Source organism: Saimiri boliviensis, chromosome 15 (genome assembly GCF_048565385.1).
Source record: "Saimiri boliviensis isolate mSaiBol1 chromosome 15, mSaiBol1.pri, whole genome shotgun sequence".
Classification (NCBI taxonomy): Eukaryota; Metazoa; Chordata; class Mammalia; order Primates; family Cebidae; genus Saimiri; species Saimiri boliviensis.
This window is the reverse complement of record NC_133463.1, coordinates 91,748,709-91,768,086: the sequence shown is the minus strand read 5'-3', so window position 1 is coordinate 91,768,086 and position 19,378 is coordinate 91,748,709. Positions and strand designations below refer to the sequence as shown.

Below are 19,378 nucleotides of genomic sequence, written 5' to 3'. Positions count from 1 at the left end.
CTCTTGAATCCAGGAGGTGGAGATTGCAGTGAGCCGAAATCGAACCATTGTACTCCAGGCTGGGCGAGAGAGCGAGACTCCGTCGCAATTAAACAAACAGACAAACAAACAAAGTATTCCTTTGTGGCACACCAAAGAGAAGAAAAAGATCCCAAGTTGTGGAAGAGTTAAGAACTGAAGAGGGCAGTGGCTGACAGGCAGGGTAGAAAACCTGTGAAAGTGCACACACTTCCCAGAGTCAAGGGCACGCCTGGTGTGGAGCATCAGGAGCCAGAGTTCCCAGACCTGAGCTAAGCTGGTGAGGCGGAGAAGCTGGGCTGAGCAACCGGGCTCTGGGACCAGAGGCCGTGCCCTGTGGGTAGCCAGACCTGCCCAGCTCCATCGTTCAGGAAGAAACAGGTGGAACTGACGCCAGTCCACAACTGTGCAATACCCATTCCAGTGCAGCAGCCACGCTTGCCCAACTCAAACAGAAGTAAACAAAACAAATGAGTGTGCGTATTTGGACTTTTCTGCTCCCGGCCCAGGCGAGAATCACAGGAAAACTAAAAAACTGGACAAAACACAAGAAACCACTGTTTCTCAGGACAATGGATATCGGAAAATGAAGGGCAGTGAGCCCTGAGAAGTAGGAAATGAGGTGGAGCCCTATAAGAGCTCAGCTCACTGCCTGGGGACAGGACCCAGGCCTAGGGCCCAGCAAAACACGTAGGCTAAAGGGATAGAACAGGGAGTGCTGACCGATAACAGGGTGGCTGGAGCATGCAGGCTCTCGTAACGAAGAAAGCACTGCCCAAAGAGAACTTCAGAGACCTGCAGAGGGTTCTCTGAGCACTCAGCAAGTTACTGGTCAGCAGAATAATCGCCCCAAAGATGCTCACACCCTAATCCCCTGAACCAGTGTATGATCCCTTAACACAGCAAAGGGGGTTCAGAAGATGGGATTAAGGGTACAGGCCCTGACACATGGAGATTATCCCGGATTATTTGGGTGAGACCAAACTAATCATGTGAGTCCTTAAAATCAAAGAGCCTTTCCCAGGGCGGTCAAAGAGAAGAGACGCAAGAGGGAGAAGGAGAAATCTGAGGCATGAGAAGGACTCACGCCACTCCTGCTGGCTGGACGATGGAGGAGGGGGGCCCTGAGACAAGGAGTGCAGGTGGCCTGGAGGAGCTGCGCATGGCCCTCGGCTGGTGGCTGACGGGAAAACACGGGCTTCCATCCTACAGATACAAAGAACCAAATTCTGCCAGGAACCCAAGACAGCAGAAGCAGATCCTCCCCAGAGGCACCAGAAAGGGAAGGAGCCCCTAATGCCTGGGTTCCAGCTGGTGAGACCCACATTAGAACTTTCTGGAAATAAATTTGTGTTGCTTAAGGAACTAAGTTTGTGGTAATGTGTTACATCAGCACTAGAAAACTAATACGAATGCCTTGTGTGGGAAGAAACAATCCAAGGCCACAGAAAGAGCCACAGGAAGGGATGAGGAGAAGCAACACCCAGGGCTTCCATGGGGACAGGAATGGCGCCTGCTCCCCACAGCCGGAGTGGGAAGCGTCATGACTCAGGATCCCGCCTCAGTAACTAACCAAATCAGTCCTAGACTAAACATCATTCTGGTCTCACCTAACAAAGCTAAAAGGCCTGACAAGATCAAACTGTTCCCAAGTAACTTAGCCAGTTCCCAGCGCAAAGCTCATGATTATTAACAGGAACACAAAAATATCCAGCACCACCAGCAAGGCAAAAGCAATGCCAGGCATCCAATCAAAATTTACCAGGCACGCAAAGAAGCAAGAAAATCCAACCCATTGTGAGGATGAACCAACCAATACTAACTGATCCAGATATAATACAAAGGAAAGAGTTCAGAGACACAGACATCAGATTGTTATTAGAACTATTTCATATATTCACAAAACTACAGGAAAGATTAAATATGTTAACACTAGGGGGTTGAAAGCAACAGGATGGGCAAAGAAAAACATGGCTGACATTAGTTACAAGAAAGCTGGAGTCGGCTGGGCACAGTGGCTCATGCCTGTAATCCCAGCACTTTGGGAGGCCAAGATGGACGGATTACCGGAGGTTGGGAGTTTGAGACCAGCCTGGCCAACGTGGAGAAACTCCATCTCTACTAAAAATACTAAATTAGCCGGGCATGGTGGTGCATGCCTATAATCCCAGCTACTCGGGAGGCCGAGGCAGGAGAATCACCTGCACTCAGGAGGTGGAGGCTGCAGTGAGAGCACGCCATCGCACTCCAGTGCAAAACTCGGTCTCAAAAAAGAGAAAGCTGAAGTCATATTAGACAAACTAGATTTCAGAAATATTAAGTGTCCTAAACCCTTTTACCTAATTACAGAACTTCAAAATACACAAAGCCAAAACTAATAAAAACGCAACGAAAAATAGCAAATCCAAATTATAGTACACATTTCAACATCTTTTTTTTTTTTTTGACACAATGTTTCGCTTTTGTCACCCTGGCTGGAGTGCAATGGCAGATTTCAGCTCACTGCAACCTCTGCCTCCTGGGTTCTAGTGAGTCTTCTGCCTCAGCCTCCCAAGTAGCTGGGACTACAGGCGCGTGCCACCACACCCGGCTAATTTTTCTATTTTTAGTAGAGACAGGGTTTCATCATGCTGGCCAGGCTGGTCTTGAACTCCTGACCTCAGGTGATCCACCCGCCTTGGCCTCCCAAGGTGCCCAGCCCTCTGTCTCTCACAGAACAAATGAACAGAAAATTAGGCCAGGCAGAGTGGCTCACTCCTGGCACTTTGGGAGGCTGACAGGCAGGTTGATTGTGCAAGGAAAAAAAGAATGACTTCTACCTTAAGAACTAGGGTCCCGGCACAGTGGCTCATACCTGTAAACCCAGCAGTTTGGGAGGCTGAGGCAGGTGGATCACCTGAGATCAGGATCCACCCTGTCTCTACTAAAAATACAAAAATTAGCCAGGCGTGGTGGTGTGCACCTGTAATCCCAGTTACTTGGGAAGCTGAGACAGAAGAATTGCTTGAACCCAGGAGGTGGAGGTTGCAGGGAGCTGAGATCGTGCCACAGCACTCCAACCTGGACGACAAGAGTGGGACTCCATCTCAAAAAAAAAAAAAGTCCAGGCGCAGGGGCTCACACCTGTAATCCCAGCACTTTGAGAAGCTGAGGGAGGCAGATCACCTGAGGCTGGGAGTTCAAGACCAGCCTGACCAACATGGGAAAACCCCATCTCTACTAAAAATACAAAAATTAGCCGGGCATGGTGGCACATGTCTGTAATCCCAGCTACTCGGGAGGCTGAGGCACAAGAATGACTTGAACTCAGGAGGCGGAAGTTGCAGTGAGCGGAGATCGCACTGCTATACTCCAGCCTGGGCGACAGATCAAGACTCCATCTAAAACAAAAAAAGAAAACTGGCCAAGCATAGTGGCTCACACCTGTAATCTCAGCACTTTGGGAGGCCGAGGTGGGTGGATCATCTGAGGTCAGGAGTTCAAGACCAACCTGGCCAACATGGTGAAATGCTGTTTCTACTGAAAATACAAAAATTAGCCGGGTGTGGTGGTGTGCGCCTATAATCCCAGCTACTCAGGAGGCTGAGGCAGGAGAATCTCTTGAATCCAGGAGGTGGAGATTGCAGTGAGCCAAGATCACATCATTGCACTGCAGCCTGGGGACAGAGTGAGACTCTGTCTCAAGAAAAAAAACAAAACAAAACAAAACAAAAAACAAAGAAAGAAAACTATAAACCAATATTGCTTATGGACACAAATGTGCAAATTCTTAATATTTATCAAATCATTATCTAGAAACATATAAAAAGAATAATTCCATCATGATCAAATGGGATTTATCCGATAAGGTTTTAATGTATATATGTGTGTGTGTGTATATATATATGTGTATTATATATTCATTTACACACATACACACACACACACATATACACACACACACTTACACTTTTGTTTTTTTTTGAAATGGAGTCTCACTCTATTACCCAGGCTAGAGTGTAGTGGTGCGATCTTGTCTCACTGTTATCTCTGCCTCTTAGGTTCAAGCAATTCTCCTGTCTCAGCTTCCTGAATAGCTAGGATTACAGGCATGCCACTATGCCCAGCTAATTTTTGTAGTTTTTTAGAAGAGATGGCATTTTGCCATGTTGCCCAGGCTGGTCTCAAACCCCTGAACTCAGGTGATCCACCAACCTCAGCCTCCCAAATTGCTGGGATTACAGGCGTGAGCCACTGTGTCTGGCTGGTTTTAATATTTTTAAATTCAGCTGATATAATTCATAACGCTAATAAACTAATAAAGAACAAACATATGATCATCTCAATAAATGCAGAAAAAGCATTTGTCACAATCCAACATTCACTTATGATAAAAATTCTCAAGAAGAGGCTGGGCGTGGTGGCTCACACTTGTAATCCCAGCACTTTAGGAGGCCGAGGTGGGTGGATTACGAGGTTACAAATTCGAAACCAGCCTGGCCAACATGGTGAAACTCTGTCTCCACTAAAAATACAAAAATTAGCTAGGCATGGTGGTGGGCGCCTGTAATCCCAGCTTCTCGGGAGGCTTAGGCAGGAGAATCGCTTAAATCCAGGAGGCAGAGGTTGCAGTGAGCCAAGATCGCACCATTGTACTCTAGCTTGGGCAACAGTGCCAGACTCCATCTCAAAAAAAAAAAAAAATTCTCAAAAAGAGAAGGGAACTTCCTCAACTAGGAAGAGAAGAGAACTCACTCAACTTGTTAAAGAATACCTAAGAAAAACTGGCTGGACATAGTGGTTCATGCCTATAATCCCAGCACTTTGGGAGGTCAAAGCAGGTGGATCATTTGAAGTCAGGACTTAAGAGACCAGCCTGGCCAACATGGTGAAACCCCATCTCTACTAAAAATATAAAAATTAGCCTGGTGTAGTGGCAAGTGCCTGTAATCCCAGTTACTCAGGACGCTGAGGCAGAAGAATCACTTGAACCAGGAATCGGGGGTTGCAGTGATCTGAGATTGTGCCACTGCACTCCAGCCTGGGTGACAGAGCAAGACTTCATCTCAAAGAAAAAAAAGGGCCGGGCACAGTGGCTCACGCCTGTAATCCCAGCACTTTGAGAGGCCAAGGCAGGTGGATCACGAGGTCAAGCAATCAAGACCATCCTGGCCAACACGTTGAAACCCCGTCTCTACTAAAAATACAAAAAATTAGCTGGGCATGGTGGCGCGTGCCTGTAATCCCAGCTACTCAGGAGGCTGAGGCAGGAGAATTGCCTGAACCCAGGAGGCGGAGGTTGCGGTGAGCCGAGATCCGCCACTGCACTCCAGCCTGGGTAACGAGAGCGAAATTCTGTCTCAAAAAAAAAAAAAGAATTCACTGTAGCACATACTGTACTACTGTGATAATTTCACAGCCACCTCTCATTGCTACTGCAGTGAGCTCAGGTATTGAGTGTATCTGCTTGAAACACCATAGGACACCATCATCCTCACATTAGCAGTTTGCAGTAAAACCGATCGCCTGTGGTTCTCCCACACTTTTCATCATGTTTAGTCAGTGACTTTAATGACACCATGGAACCCACACACAGTGCCAGTAGTGATGATGAAAGTGCTCCCAAAAAGTAGAAGAAAGTCATGACTTTGTAAGAACAAGCTGAATTGCCTGGTTTGTACCACAGCCTGAGGTCTACAGCCACAGCTGCCACTGCTTAAAGATAAATGAATCCAGCATAAGGACCTTTTTTTTTTTTTGAGACAGAGTCTCACTCTGTCACCAGGCATCAGGCTAGAGGGCAGTGTCGCAATTCCAGCTCATCACAACCTCTGCCTCCCATCTTCAAGCGATTCTCCTGCCTCAGCCTTTCAAGTCGCTGGGACTACAGGCACGTGCCACCACACCCAGCTAATTTTTGTATTTTAGTAGAGATGGGGTTTCACCATGTTGGCCAGGATGGTCTTGATCTCTTGATCTCGTGATCAGCCTACCTTGACCTCCCAAAGTGCTGGGATTACAGGCATGTGCCACTGTGCCCAGCACATAAGGACCATTTTTTAAAAAAAGAAAAGAAAATTCATGAAGCCATCACTACAGCTACACCAACAGATGTAAAAACCTTGCTCTTTTTGTGAAAAACCTTTTTACCTTGTACTGAAAATGCAGCTTTTATGTGGATGCAAGTTTGCTATAAGAAAGGCATACCAGGCCGGGCAAGGTAAGTGACTCCTGTAATCCCAGCACTTTGGGAGGCGGAGGTAGGTAGATCACAAGGTCAGGGGTTAGAGACCAGCCTGACCAACATGGTGAAATCTGTCTCTACTAAAAACACAAAAATTAGGCCACGCGCAGTGGCTCACACCTGTAATCCCAGCACTTTGGGAGGCCGAGGCGGGTGGATCATGAGGTCAGGAGTTCAAGACCAGCCTGGCTCAGATGGTGAAATCCAGTCTCTACTAAAAATTACAAAAAAATTAGCCAGGTGGGGTGGCACTGGCCTGTAATCCCAGCTACTCAGGAGGCTGAGGCAGGAGAATTGCTTGAACCTAGGAGGTGGAGATTGCAGTGAGCCAAGACAGTGCCAGCCTAGGTGACAGAGTGAGACACTGTCTCCAAAAAAAAAAAAAAAAAAAATTACAAAAATTAGTTGGGCATGGCGGCATGGGCCTGTAATCCCACCTACTCAGGAGGCTGAGGCAGAATTGCTTGAACCCAGGAGGCAGAGGTTGCAGTGAGCTGAGATCACACCACTGCACTCCAGCCTGGGTGACAGAGCGAGACTTCATCTCAAAAAGAAAGGCATACCTGTAGACTTTAACATGATTTGAGAAAAAGCAAAGTCATTGTACAGCAACTTAAAGCAAAGGGAAGGGAAAGATCTCAAGCTGGGGGTTTAATGCCATCAAAGGATACTTTGATAGTTTATAAAGGGGTTTTGCAAAAAATGTCAAGATAACAGGAGAAACAGCTTCTGCCAACCAAGAGGCAGCAAACAAGTTACGGACATCATGAAAAAAAAGTCACTGAGAAGAAAGGACATTTGCCTGAACAGGCTTTTAGCACAGACGAAAGTGTCCTATTCTGGAAAAGCATGTCACAAAGGACATTTGTTAGTAAGGAAAATAAGCAAGCGCCAGGATTTAAGGTAGGAAGGGATTTGCACAACTGTTTTGCAGAACTGTTTTTTATAATTAGGATTGCCCTTATCTATAAAGCTAACCACTGAGCCTTGAAGGGAAAAGACAAACATCACCTGCCTGGACGAGATCCTTTTTTTAGATTAGTTACATCCATGCTTTATCCCTGAAGTCAAGAAGTACCCTGCCAGTAAGAAAACACATTTTAAAGTCTTCTGTTGTTGTTTTGAGACAAGGTCTCACTCTGCCACCCAGGCTGGAGCGCAGTAGCACAATCACGGTTCACTATAGCCTCAACCTCCTGGGCTCAAGTTATCCTCCCACCTCAGCCTCCTGAGGGGCTGGGACCACAGGCACATGCCACCATAGCCAGCTCACCTATTTTTTTTCTCCCTTCACCTGGGCCTTTGCTCTGATCCAGCTCACTTTTTAAAAATTTTTTAGGCCGGGCGCGGTGGCTCAAGCCTGTAATCCCAGCACTTTGGGAGGCCGAGGTGGGTGGATCACGAGGTCAAGAGATCGAGACCATCCCGGTCAACATGGTGAAACCCCGTCTCTACTAAAAATACAAAAAAATTAGCTGGGCATGGTGGCGCGTGCCTGTAATCCCAGCTACTCGAGGCAGAAGAATTGCCTGAACCCAGGAGGCAGAGGTTGTGGTGAGCCGAGATCGCGCCATTGCACTCCAGCCTGGGTAACAAGAGTGAAACTCTGTCTCGGGAAAAAAAAAAAAAAATTTTTTTAGAGATGGGGTCTTTTATGTTGCCCAGGCTGGTCTCAAATTCCTGGACTCAAGCAATCCTCCTGTCTTGGCCTCCCAAAGTGCTGAGATTATAGGTGTAAGCCACCATACCAGACTATAACAACTATTTATGTAGACTTTATATTGTATTAAGTATTATAAGTAATCCAGAGATTATTTAAAGTATATGAGAGGATGTGTGTAGGGTCATATGCAAATACTACACCCTTTTATATCACGGACTTTAGTGTCTGAATTCTGGTATCTGCAGAGGTTCCCAGAACAAATCCTCCATGGATATCAAGGAAAAACCATACAAAGAACCAAGAATACCAGCCTAGGTAACATAGCAAGACCTCATCTCTACAAATTTTTTTTTTAAAATTAGTCAAGGGTGGTGGCACACACCTGTAGTCCAGGCTCCTGAGGAGGCGGAGGCAGGAGGATCCCTTGAGCCCAGAGGTTCAAGGCTGCAGTGAACTGAGATGGTACCACTGCTCTCCAGCTTGGGTGACAGAGACCAACCCTGTCTTTTAAAAAAGCAGGGGCGGTGGGGAGCACAGTGGCTCACACCTAGAACTTCAGCACTTTGAGAGGCTGAGGCCTCTCACTTGAGCCTCTCATTGGGGAGGGGAGGGGAGGGGAGGGGAGGGGAGGGGAAAGGAGAAAGGAAAAGGGGAAAGGAGAAAGGAAAAAGGGAAAGGGAAAGGAAAGGAAGAAGGGAGGGAGGAGACAGGCAAACATTTTAGTCTTGAATAGGAAATGCTTTTCTATGCCAAATACAAAACCCCAGATGCCATAATGAACATTAACTCAGTTTGACCATATAAAAATTTTAGGCCAGGTGTGGTGGCTCACACAGCACTTGGGAGCTGAGGCAGTTGGCATACTTGAACCCAGAAGTTCAAGACCAGCCTGGGTAACACAGTGAAACCCTGTCTCAAAAAACAAAAAAACTAGCCAGGCATGGAGGCCTGTATCTATAGTCTAAGCAAGTTAGGAGGTTGAGGTGGGAGAATGGCTTGAGCCTGCAAGGTCAAGTCTGCAGTAAGCTGTAATCATGCCATTGTACTCAAGCCTGGATGACATAGTAAGACCCTGTCTCAAAAAAAAAAAAAAAAAAAAATTAATTTCTGAATGTCAAAATCATGTATTTTTAAAACCATGTACTATACCATTTAAATCACACCCACACCCCAGTGGAGGATAAATTAAATGAAAAACAAGGCAGCACAGGTAACAAAACAGTGGATGGGACTACATCAAACCAGTGGGCCGGGCGCGGTGGCTCAAGCCTGTAATCCCAGCACTTTGGGAGGCCGAGGCGGGTGGATCACGAGGTCGAGAGATCGAGACCATCCTGGTCAACATGGTGAAACCCCGTCTCTACTAAAAATACAAAAAATTAGCTGGGCATGGTGGCGCGTGCCTGTAATCCCAGCTACTGAGGAGGCTGAGGCAGGAGAATTGCCTGAACCCACGAGGCGGAGGTTGCGGTGAGCCGAGATCGCGCCATTGCACTCCAGTCTGGGTAACAAGAGCGAAACTCCGTCTAAAAAAAAAAAAACAAACCAGTGGAGACACCTAAAACTACAGCCTGGGGCAAAATATTTGCAAACCACACGTCTGAAAAAGAGTTAATGTTTACAAGAGGAATTCAGCTTAGTAGCAAGGAAGCAGTCCAATTTAAAAAGGGGCAAAGCAGGAGATCGAGAACAGCCTGGCAGCAAAGTGAGGCACACATCTCTACAACAAAATAAAAAATTATAGCCAGGCATAGTGGCATGCACCTATAGTCCCAGTTGCTCGGGAGGCTGAGGCAGAGGGATTGCTGGAGCTCTGAAGGTTGAGACTGCAGTGAGACATGATCTCATCACTGTACTCCAGCCTGGGCGACAGAGTGAGATCCCGTCGCAAAAAAAATAGGCCGGGTGGGATGGCTCATGCCTGTAATTCCAGCACTTTGGGAGGCTAAGGCAAGCAAATCATCTGAGGACAGGAGTTTGAGACCAGTCTGACCAGCAAGGTGAAACCCCGTCTGAACTAAAAAATGTAAAAAAAAATTAGCTGGGTGTGGTGACTTGTGCCTGTAGTCCCAGCTACTCGGAAGGCTGAGGCAGGAGAATGGCTTGAATCCAGGAGGTAGAGGTTACAGTGAGCCGATATCGTGCCACTGCGCTCCAGCCTGGGCAACAGAGCCAGACTCTGTCTCAAAAAAAAAAAAAAAGATAAAAACAGAACTGCCATATCATCCAACAATCCTGAGTTCATAACCAAAGGAAATGAAATTAGGATCTCAAAAAGAAACTTGCACTCCCATAGTTACTGCAGCACTATTCACAAAAGCTAAGATATGGAATCGACGGAAGTATGTATTGCTGGATGAATGAATAAAGAAAATGTGTTATTATTTAAAGAAAAAAGAAAACGAAAACAAAGAAAATGTGGTATATATCACAATGAAATATTATTTATTCAGTCTTAAAAAAGAAGGAATGCAGCCGGGTGTAAAGCCGGGCATGGTGGCTCATGCCTGCAATCCCAGCACTTTGGGAGGCCGATGCCAGTGGATCACAAAGTCAGGATATGGAGACCATCCTGGCTAACACGGTAAAACTCCATCTCTACTAAAAATACAAAACATTAGCTGGGCGTGGTGGCGTGCACCTATAGTCCCAGCTACTCAGGAAGAAAATGGCTTGAACCCAGGAGGCAGAGGTTGCAGTGAGCCGAGATCACACCACTGCACTCCAGCCTGGTGACAGAGTAAGACTCCATCTCAAAAAAAAAAAAAAAAGAATTCGACTGGGTGTGGTGGCTCATGCCTGCAATCCCAGCACTTTCAGAGGCCAAGGTAGGTGGATCGCTTGAGGTCAGGAGTTCGAGACCAGCCTACCCAACATGGTAAAACCTGATCTCTACAAAAAAATACAAAAATTAGCTAGGCATGGTGGCAGGCGCCTATAATCCCAGCTACTTGGGAGGCTGAGGCTAGAGAAGTGCTTGAACCCGGGAGGCAGAGTTCGCAGTGAACCGAGATCATACCATTGCATTCCAACCTGGGCAACAAGAACGAAACTCGGTCTCAAGAAAAAAAAAAAGGAAGGAATTCCTGTCATTTATGAGAAATAGGACGAACTAAAGGAAGTTATATGAAGTGATAGAAAATAAAATAATCCAGGAATAGAAAGACAAGCACATGATATCACATGTGGAATCTCAACTTCTATGAAAAGTTGAACTCATAGAAGCAGAGAGTAGAATGCCACCTCAGGGCTGGCAGAGGTGAAGGACTGGGAGATCTTGGTCAAAGGGTACAATGTTTCGGTTAGACAGGAAGAATAAATTCAAGAGGTCTATTGCACAACATGGTGACTACAGTTAACAATGCAGTATATACTTGAAAATTGCTGAGAGTAGATTTTAAGTTCTCAGTCCGAGTAGAAAGTATATGAGGTCAGGTATATGTGAATTAGCTTGATTTAGCCATTACACAGGTATATACATTTCAAAACAGGTTAGATACCACAAACATGTACAATTTTGTCAATTAAAGTAATTTTTTTTTTTTTTTGAGACGGAGTTTCACTCTTGTTACCCAGGCTGGAGTGCAATGGCGCGATCTCGGCTCACCGCAACCTCCGCCTCCTGGGTTCAGGCAATTCTCCTGCCTCAGCCTCCTCAGTAGCTGGGATTACAGGCACGCGCCACCATGCCCAGCTAATTTTTTGTATTTTTAGTAGAGACGAGGTTTCACCATGTTGACCAGGATGGTCTCGATCTCTTGACCTCGTGATCCACCCGCCTCGGCCTCCCAAAGTGCTGGGATTACAGGCTTGAGCCACCGCGCCCGGCCAATTAAAGTAATTTTTAAAAATCAAAAGAAGGCCAGGCACGGTGTCATGCTTGTAATCCCAGCACTTTGGGAGGCTAAGGTGGACGGATCACCTAAGATCAGTAGTTCAAAACCAGCCGGACCAACATTGAGAAATCCCATCTCTATTAAAAATACAAAATTAGGGCCGGGCACGGTGGCTCACGCCTGTAATCCTAGCACTTTCGGAGGCCGAGGCGGGTGGATCACGAGGTCAAGAGATCGAGACCATCCTGGTCAACATGGTGAAACCCCGTCTCTACTAAAAATACAAAAAAATTAGCTGGGCATAGTGGCACGTGCCTGTAATCCCAGCTACTCAGGAGGCTGAGGCAGGAGAATTGCCTGAACCCAGGAGGCGGAGGTTGCGGTGAGCCGAGATCGCGCCATTGCACTCCAGCCTGGGCAACAAGAGCGAAACTCCGTCTCAAAAAAAAAAAAAAAAAAAAATTAGTTGGGTGTGGTGTTACATGCCTATAATCCCAACTACTTGGGAGGCAGAGGCAGAAGAATGGCTTGAACCCAGGGGGCAGAGGTTGCAGTGGCCTGAGAGTACACCACTGCATTCCAGCCTGGGCAACAAGAGCAAAACTCCATCTAAAAAAAAAAAAAAAAAAAAAAAAGGAAAAAAAGAAAAAAAAAATTCCAGAAATGAACTTTTTTTTTTTTTTGAGACGAAGTTTCACTCTTGTTACCCAGGCTGGAGTGCAATGGCACGATCTCGGCTCACCGCAACCTCCGCCTCCTGGGTTCAGGCAATTCTCCTGCCTCAGCCTCCCGAGTAGCTGGGATTACAGGCACGCGCCACCATGCCCAGCTAATTTTTTGTATTTTTAGTAGAGACGGGGTTTCACCATGTTGACCAGGATGGTCTCGATCTCTTGACCTCGTGATCCACCCGCCTCGGCCTCCCAAAGTGCTGGGATTACAGGCTTGAGCCACCGCGCCCGGCTTTTTTTTTTTTTTTGAGACAGAGTTTTGTTCTTGTCGCCCAGGCTGGAGTGCAATGTCATGATCTTGGCTCACTGAAACCTCTGCCTCCTGAGTTCAAATGATTCTCCTGCCTCAGCCTCCCAAGCACCTGGGATTACAAGCATGTGCCACAATGCCCAACTAATTTTTGTATTTTTAGTAGAGATGGGGTTTCACCACATTGGCCAGGCTGGTCTTGAATCCTGACCTCAGGTGATCTGCCTGCCTTGGCCTCCCAAAGTGCTAGGATTACAGGCATAAGCCATCACGTTTGGCCTGAACTCATGTTTTAAATTGTATGCCGTCCTGAATATTGTCATAAATTGTTCTATTTTATTATTTGTTATTGCCAACTCTTACTGTGCCTAATTTATAACTAAATTTTATCAAAGGTATATAGGTACAAGATGTACCCCTGTGGATAGGGAAGGACTACCGTTTGCAAAGGAGCTTGTGCACATCACTCTCTTTCCTGATAAACAGGAAAAAGAGCAAAGGATGTGCAAGAATTCTCATAAGAGAGAGAGATGGCCAGCAGACATATGGGGATTGTGCTGACTGACCCTAGGATAAGCAGATGCACTCGCATGCTCTTCCAGAGCTGACAGCAGTGCAGCATGGTGGTGCGGAAAAGTTCCCTTGTCCACGTGGTCGCAGGGCATGCGATTGGGGGTGTGGCTCGCGTCTTCAGTGCCCCGCTGCTCAAACCTCTAGGGGAGCATACAGACGGGCAGGCTGTGGGGCTCCAACCCCATGGCAGCGTCTAGGAGTGAATGTTTACAGCTGAAGCCCCAGTGGTCGTGTGTTATAGGGTGCTCTTTTAGTTTGCCATCTATAGGAGGCTTGTGTTAACCAACAGAGCCTCTATATCCTGAGTTCTTGCCCTCTGGTGTACTGGAAGACTCGGATCACGTGGGCTTGGAGAATGACTGTAAAGTTTTATCAAGTGGAAGTAGCTCTCAGCCGATGGGGGAGCCAGAAGGGAGACGGTCTTCTCCTAGACTTGGGCTGCCAAGCAGTCCAAGCTCTCCTCCAACTGCCCCAGCCAAACTTGGCCTTGTATGGTCAGTCAGTGGCCTGCCAGTGTGCTGGTATCTGTTGGTGTGCTCTTCCACCTGCATGCTCCCTTTGAGGTCCAGCTGCTTGTGTCTTCCTCCGCCAATCTGCTCATCTCCAGGTCCAGCTGCCTGTGCCCCTGCCTTTACCTGTCTCTTGGGTTTTTTTTTTTTTTTTTTTTTTTCTGAGACGGAGTCTGGCTCTATTGCACAGGTTGGAGTGCAATGGGGTGATTTTGGCTCACTGCAACCTCCGCCTCCTGGATTCAAGCAATTCTCCTGCCTCAGTCTCCTGAGTAACTGGGATGACAGGCACATACCACATTTTTGTATTTTTAGTAAAGACAGGGTTTCACCACGTTGGCCAGGCTGGTCTTGAACTCCTGACCTCATGATCCACCCACCTCGGCCTCCCAAAGTGCTGGGATTACAGGTGTAAGCCACCACGGCTGGCCTGGGTCTTGGGTTTTTATAGGCACAGGATGGGGGCATGGCAGACCAGGGTAGCCTTGGGAAATGCAAATTTGGGCAGGAAGGCAAGAGTGCCTGTCCTCACCTAGGCCCATGGGGATGGAGCCCTAGCCAGGGCCCATGCCCTCCTCTACGCAGCACTTCCCTTCCCCTGTTTCCTAAGGAGCCACACTCTTCACTTCCCAGCACTCCCGTATCAGGGGCTAGATAAGGGCTCGGTGGCAGAGCCAGGTGCCCAGCTCCTCCTTGTGTGTGCTTACTGTGCAGCCATGAGCAGGTGTGGGAAATCCCTGTTCCCTGTGCTAACACCTATAAATGGTGATGATCAACAATGACCAGCACCTCTAGTTGTAGGCTATATGGCAACAAGTGTTGTGAGTCAAAGACTTGCAGTGAGGCCAGCACACAGTTGAACACCCACAGCATCTTGATGTGGTGGGGACAGGGGCTACTCAGGTGCTGGTGCCAGTGGCAGAGAATGAGTAACAGCCACAACAGGCCTGAGTGGCCAAACACCCACTTTTCCACATCACAACAGGCCTGAGTGGCCAAACACCCACTTTTCCACACCTATCTACAGACGCTCTCACTAGTACACAGACATGTATGCAATGGGGATGTCAGAAAAAAACAACGGATGCTAATCAGGGTTCTGGTTAACAAAAAACAAATGGGAAAAGGTGGCAGGCAGGATTGATAAGGCTTTCTCTCCCTATACAGCACACATTTCTGTGTCAATGATAGCTGCTTCCTCTTCATTCCACTCAATTACATTTAGTAAACACCCACCAGTCACATCCCAGGCCCAGAGTTCCTGACTTGAAAACCCTCCCGCCACAGAAAGTACTATGGATGCCACACCTATGCACACAACAGAGGTGCTGGGTCAGAAAGGGATAAGTCGGGGATGTACGCGGCTGTAAAGGCCACAGAAACCATAGCCCAGAAGCAGTGGTGAGCCAGCCTGCAGGGCCGGGTGTGTGAAGGGAGATTGGGAGGTCACAGAATGCCCCACCCATGCGTGGGGTCCAAGGAACCTCCTCTCCTAGCACAGCAGCCACAGAATCAACTTCCAAAGTCACCAACAAGGCCTTGGTCTGATGACCCAGGGAAATGCAATCCCACAGCCCACTGCTCACAATTCACCGAGAACATGGTTCGTCAACATAGGCCATGCGAAGCTGTGTCACTGGTGCCCATGCAAACCCCAAAACCAGGTAGCCCCTCCAGTTCAGTGAAGAAAGCACATTTCTCATGATGTGCAGCAGTCTACGTTCTCTGAGCACTGGCCAGGAGCTGGCAAGAGCCATGGGAGCCCTTCCTGGTGCTCCTACCACAAAGGGACAAATCTGTGTGGACTGGCACACACAGAGGATGTCTCTACCCCAAATAACCCAGCTCCGTGAAAGGAGGGCTGTGAGGCCTCAGGCTGCCAACCACAGAGAGCAGCAACCAGGCTTCCCTCCTGGACCTCTGCGGACCCAGGGAAAGAAAACTAAGCACAGGCACGTGTTTCCTGACACAGGGAACAGCCACGAGCTCAGGCAAGCACACATCCCACAGCCTCCACCTCTGACCCCCTAATGTCCCTTAGAAGTCAGCGATCAAACCCAGTTTGTGCGAAATGGCCAGATGCAGGTCTCCACAAGCCACAGCAGCCTGCACATCAGTTTCAAGTTAACAAAGACAACTCAACCTCAAGTCATTCCACTCTGACAGCAGAGAGAGACCAGAGACACCTGCTCCCAGGGGCCTCGAGAGCCCGAGACTGAGCAGCGAAGATCCTGCTGACAGCAACACCCAGGGTGCCCAGACTGTCCATGCAGCCACATCACAAACACGTACCACCAACGAAGCAACGGTTCCCACACGCATCTCCAGCCCTCAACTCCCCAGGACCCGGTGTCCTCGGGGCATCTCCATCCACGGTCATCGAACTGAGACCCGGCCGCTCTAAACTCAACTCACCACCCCCACCTGACTTCTCCCTGCCCCTGCCCTGCCTGCCTCTTCCAGCATCGTGTGCATTCAGCACCAACCTCTTCCGAAGCGGTCTCTGCCTCCGAGGCTGTCCCCCACCCAACAGCCGCTCCGCCCACATCCCTAGGTTCGGCCGCACCCCCAGACCCCTTTCTGCCTACCTCACTGCACTCGAGTTGACGGGTCTGTCCCATCCCCACCTGGGCCGGCAACGGAGCCCCTCCCCAGGGCGTGCAGGGCCGAGCCCCCAGGGCCCGGGGTGCCGGCCTCCGACCTCAGCGCTGCAGCTGCGCCGACGCTGCAGGGAAACCCGACCGCGAGTCGGCCGCCCGGCCCCTGCCCCGCAGCCCCCAGCGCCCGCCGCGGCTGGGAAAGGGCCGGCTCCCCGCGGCCCCGCCCGCTCTGTGCCCCGCACGCTGTGACCAGTCGTCCTCGTGACTAGGGACAAACCACCTTCCTGCTCGGCACCGTCAGGGAATACGGAAGGCGGGCGGAGGCCTCGGGGCGCGCCGGCTTCCCGGAGAAAGGACCCCCGGTGGCCCCACCGGGGGAGAAAACGGCTCGGGACCACCGCGCTGCCGGGGAGGGAGGAGCACCGGGGACCACCGGGGACCGCCGCGGGCACCGAGGACGGCGGGCAGGCTGCCGAGGCCTCAGCGGCGCGGAGGCGGCGGCGCACGGCGCGGAGCTCCGGCCTCTCTTCCGGGCCGCTGCGCGGCGCACACCTGGGCCAAGGACCCGCGACACCCGGGACCCTCCCGGCGCTCGCCCGGTGACCTTGGGGAGGCGCCTCCGGACTCGGCTTCCCCCGCGGCCCGGCCAAGGAAGCGGCCCCCGGCCGTCTAGCCCAGACTTCCCCAAGGGGCGCTTCCCCAGCGCCGCCGAAGGCTCATCCCCGCCCGCCGTTTACCTGAGCCGCCGCCGCCAGCGCGACCCAGGCGCCGCCTTCCCGCCCAGCAGCTGCCCGGAGTGGGCGGAGCCGCGCGCGCCGAGCCCGCCCCCGCTGCCTTCAGACCAACCGCAACCCGGAGCGCGGCAGCAGGTCACCGCCCCCGAAAGAGCTCTGCAGTTATTGGTCGGAGGCACGTCTCTCATGCTCGCTCCACCCCGCCCACCTGCATTTGCAAAGCTGGAATGCGCAGACTCCGCCTCACGCTCGGCCCCGCCCCCCGGCCGCTCCTCGGTCGCCGCCTCCGACTGTTGGGCGCGGGCGCGGCCTCCAGGCTCGTGGTAACCACCGCAGTCCGGGGCGCAGCCGTCCCCGCGTCCCCGTGGGACGCACAAGCCCCGGCGACCTCTGCTCCCGGACGCGGCTCCGCGCGCGTCGCGGCCGCTCGCAAAGCACACGCCCGCCCTCTTGTCTGCCCGGAAGCGCCCGCGGGAAGCCGCGGCACCTGGGGGCGGGCGGGACCGGCGCGGCCCCGCGCTCGTTGGGAAGGAGGCGGCCAGCGGGGTCCCGGGGCCTCGGGACGCGAGAAGAGCGATGTGAGGAAGGAAAGCGCTCCCCGAGGAGCGTCCCGCCCGCCGTCCAGGCCGGGCGGAGGCGGAGGCGGGGGAGCCCCGCGGGCAGGACGTCACTCCAGGCCGGGGGCTGGGCTCCCGCTGTGGGCACGGCGCCCAGGGGAGCGCAGGACCCTCGGCGGGTGCGGGCGAGGCCCCTGCAGCGCCTTCCCACGCGCAGGCGTCGGCGCCTGTGGCCCCGCCCCCTCCCGGCCTCGGCGCCGCCCCCGCCCCCGCCCCCTCCCGGCCTCGGCGCCGCCCCCTCCCGGCCTCGGCACCGCCCCCGCCCCACGCACGCCGGCTGCCAAGCGGCGCGGCCCCGCTTTCACCCCGGCCGCAGACGGACGCCCGCCCCTCCGGCAGGGCGCAGGCCTGAGCCCGCACTTCGCTCCCGAGGGCTGCCCGGTGAAGCCCGGGCTTTGAACTCAGGCGCAGGCAGCGAGGCGGATAATCGGGACTGCAGAGGGACGGTGGACAGAGCCAGTGGCCGTTCCGATCCTGCAGTCATCACTTGGCTCGACCCTCGCGGGCTTCCAGCTGGGTCCCGGCACCGGTGGTGGCCGGAGGAAGAGTAGGTGCGCCGCCGGGGCGCGGGCTTCGCAGCAGAGCCCAGAGGCTCAGCCGCCCTGGGCCGGGACCACCTGGCTCCAGCTCTAGAGTGGCTGCTTCCTGCAGCCCCCAGCTTCGACGGACTCCACCCTGCCCGCGTGCCTCTCCAGACCGTCTGACTCTTGAACCATCAATCCCACCTGCTTAAATTGCCTGGAGCAGTTTCTCTTTTTTCTTTTCTTTTTTTTTTTTTTTGAGACGGAGTTTCGCTCTTGTTGCCCAGGCTGGAGTGCAATGGTGCGATCTCGGCTCACCGCAACCTCCGCCTCCTGGGTTCAGGCAATTCTCCTGCCTCAGCCTCCTGAGTAGCTGGGATTACAGGCACGCGCCACCACGCCCAGCTAATTGTTTGTATTTTTAGTGGAGATGCGGTTTCACCATGTTGACCAGGATGGTCTCCATCTCTTGACCTCGTGATCCACCCGCCTCGGCCTCCCAAATTGCTGGGATTATAGCGGTGAGCCACCGCGCCCGGCACTCTTTTTTTTTTTTTCTAATCCTCAGGTCAACCATAAACTGGTTTGTTTTTTCTGAGGTCTCACTGTCACCCAGTCTGGAGTGCAGTGCGATAAGGGCTCACTGCAAACTCAGCCTCACCGGGCACACGTGATCCTCCCACCTCAGCCTCTGAAGTACCTGGGACCACAGGCAACACCACAACACCTGGCTGATTTTTAATTTTTTGGAAGAGACAAGGTCTCACTATGTTGCTCGAGCTGGGTTTGATTGTTGTTGAAACGAGGCGTCTCACTGTCACACAGGTTGGAGGGCAGTGGCATGATCATAGCTCACAGCACCCTTAAATTCCTGCTCTCAAGTGATCCTCTTGCCTCAGCCTCCCAAATAGCTGGGACTGCAGGTAGGCACCACCATGTCTGGCTAATTTTTAAATTTTGTTGCAGAGACAAGGTCTCACTATGTTGCCCAGGCTGGTCTGAAACTACTGGGCTCAAGAGATCCTCTTGCCTTGGCCACCCAAAGTGCTGGGATTACAGGCATGAGCCGCTGCACCCAGACCTTGTCCTTAATTTCTATATCC

The 19,378-nt window shown here is 51.2% G+C and overlaps 1 protein-coding gene across 4 annotated transcripts in view; it reads right to left on the bottom strand.

Annotated features, from left to right (window-relative positions):
- The window catches only part of MROH1 (maestro heat like repeat family member 1), a 112,671-nt gene extending 95,467 nt beyond the window's left edge, over positions 1 to 17,204 (bottom strand). For all 4 annotated transcript variants that reach the window (XM_074387281.1, XM_074387282.1, XM_074387284.1 and 1 more), the window contains exon 1: positions 17,141 to 17,204. The gene's annotated coding sequence lies outside the window, so the exon portion shown is untranslated. The remainder of the gene's footprint in view (positions 1 to 17,140) is intronic.
- Positions 17,205 to 19,378: the final 2,174 nt, after the last annotated feature.